General features: G+C 43.9%; 1 pseudogene; it reads left to right on the forward strand.

Moving 5' to 3' along the window:
- Window positions 1-2646, forward strand: part of LOC112078900 (alpha-N-acetylneuraminate alpha-2,8-sialyltransferase ST8SIA3-like) — a 10307-nt pseudogene extending 7661 nt beyond the window's left edge.
- Window positions 2647-2808: the final 162 nt, after the last annotated feature.

Consider the following 2808-nt stretch of genomic DNA (forward strand, 5'->3'; position numbering starts at 1 on the left):
CAAGAGCTGGCGTATCGCTGCCAGAATTCTGTGGTAGCCATGCAGGTTAAGTGTGCCTTGAATTCGTAAATAAATCACTGACAGTGTCACAGCAAAGTACCCCCACACCTCCTCCTCCATGCTTCACGGTGGGAACCACACATGTGGAATCATCCGTTCACCTACTCTGCGTCTCACAAAGCACAGCGGTGACAGATCCCAACCGGTCTAATGTCCATTGCTCGTGTTTCTTGCCCAAGCAAGTCTCTTCTTTCTTATTGGTGTCCTTTAGTAGTGGTTTCTTTGCAGCAATTCGACCATGAAGCCTGATTCACACAGTCTCCTCTGAACATTGATGTTGAGATGTGGTCTGTTACTTGAACTCTGTGAAACATTTATTTGGGCTGCAATTTCTGAGGCTCTTTGCTTATTTGAGCTGTTCTTGCCATAATATGGACTTGTTCTTTTGACCAATTAGGGCTATCTTCTGTGTTCCACCCCTACCATGTCACAACACAACTGATTGGCTCAAACGCATTAAAAGGAAATCAATTCCACAAATTAACTTTAAGAAGCACACCTGTTAATTGAAATGCATTCCAAGTGACTACCTCATGAAGCTGGTTGAGAGAATGCCAAGAGTGTGCAAAGCTGTCATCAAGAAAAGGGTGGCTTTAATTTGACAACCAATCTCCATGGACGCTGATCAGGCCCTGCTTCTACTAGCTTCCCGCCTATCAGTAACATCAGAACCAACTGAGCCGGCCTCCCTTCCCTCTCTAATGGACACAACACACTGTTTCTGTGGTTGTCTCTGTCAAAAAAGGAGGTTGGTTCTTCTTACACTTAATAAACAAACTACAGAATATTCCTTTTGCAAAACAGAAAACAAATATTCCTTTCGCAATTTTTTCATTCTTTTTTTTTCTGTCTTGGAGATGCAGTAGCATGGGAAAAATACACAACTTACGGAGAGACACTAACATTTTGGTCCAAGCCTTCTCTAGTGTGTATCAATGTCTCTGTACAACAGGTCTCAGCTGGCCATGAAGTACCTGGAYCCGGCCTTCACCCCTCTGACCAAGGCCCTGAACGAGGGCCTGCAGGAAAACGCCTCCAAATGGCGCTATAACAGAACAGCATTCACAGAACAGAGGTGAAGTAGTCTATAGGATACATCTGGGTGCTGTTCAATAAACACTAATGTTGCAAAAACTTTTACAACAAAAAAACTGTTGTTATTGGACACATTCAGGTTGTACCCTCCCCGTTTCAAAATGCTTTGTGCCTAATGAACATGACCCAGGCCAGGCATAGTCTCTGGTTACAGCCTTAATAGTAAAATATTAGTAGCTGGTTTGGTACTGATTTTGGTGCCAAGAATATTTAAACCAGATACTAAGCTGGGTTCAAATGCATACGTATTCAAGTATTTGTATTTTAAATAGTTATTTTCTGTGTATTTGAGTGATTTCAAATAATGTAGCTGAATCAACTAGTCGTATTTTGGGTATTTGAAAGTATTTTCAAATAATACTAGGCTATTTGAAAGTATTTTCCATATACATTTTAAATATCCTTAGGGCCAAACAGACCTGGGTTCAAATTCATGGAGTATTTAAATATTTGTATTTGAAAAAACACCCTGTGTATTTGGGTATTTTCAAATACATGCCAATACTTTCCAAATGTATTTCCAAATACATTCTAATATTTTTTTCCCAAATACTTACTTCGAAATGTGAAAGTAATTTAAATACTTAAAATAGTATTTGAACCCAGGTCTGCTAATTTATGGGGTGTATATTTACAATATTTACAATAAGTGTGCATCCCATTTGGCACCCTATTCCCTATATAAGTGCACTACTTTTGACCAGAGCCCTATAGAACCCTATTCCCTATTATAGTGCACTACTTTAGACCAGAGCCCTATAGAACCCTATTCCCTATATAGTGCACTACTTTTGACCAGGGCCCTATAGAACCCTATTCCCTATATAGTGCACTACTTTTGACCAGGGCCCTATCGGCCTTGAATAGGAAATAGGGTTCCATTTGGAATGCACCCTAACATTTCCCCCCCCCCCCGTCTGATCTCTCCATATCTTCAAGGAAAGAGATCTCTCAACACATCGACATGGCCCACAACTTCACCCTGACCCGGAGCAGCGTGCGCGTGGGTCAGCTGATGCACTACGACTACTCCAGCCACAAGTACGTCTTCTCTATCGGAGAGAACTTCAAGTCCCTGCTTCCCGAGGCCTCCCCCATCGTCAACAAGCACTACAATGTGTGTGCCGTGGTGGGGAACAGCGGCGTCCTCACAGGGAGTCGCTGCGGGCCCGAGATCGAGAAGTTGACTTCGTCTTCGCTGCAACTCGCTCCCACCGAGATCTTCCGTCGGGATGTGGGCGGAGGACAACTCACGACCTTAACCCCAGCATCCTGAGAAGTACTATAACAACCTGCTGACCATCCAAGACAGGAACAACTTCTTCCTGAGTCTGAAGAAGCTGGACAGGGCCATCCCTGGATCCCTGCCTTCTTCTTCCATACTCGGCCACGGGTGACCAGGACACTGGTCGACTTCTTCGTGAGCACAGAGGACAGCTGAAGGTTCAGCTGGCGTGGCCGGGCAACATCATGCAGTACGTCAACAGTTAACATGTTTTCCTGCTCACACGTTACACAGAATCCACAACTGGACACACCCAAACAACAACTAGTATTGGACACACCCAAAAAGGTATGAACACACCGCAAAATCGCATTGGACCGAGAGATCTTCTGTGAATGAGTCCGGAACACAGAGAGCCTGCTGTGAAT

The sequence above is a fragment of the Salvelinus sp. IW2-2015 genome, unplaced genomic scaffold (assembly GCF_002910315.2).
Source record: "Salvelinus sp. IW2-2015 unplaced genomic scaffold, ASM291031v2 Un_scaffold6453, whole genome shotgun sequence".
In the NCBI taxonomy this organism is placed as follows: domain Eukaryota; kingdom Metazoa; phylum Chordata; class Actinopteri; order Salmoniformes; family Salmonidae; genus Salvelinus; species Salvelinus sp. IW2-2015.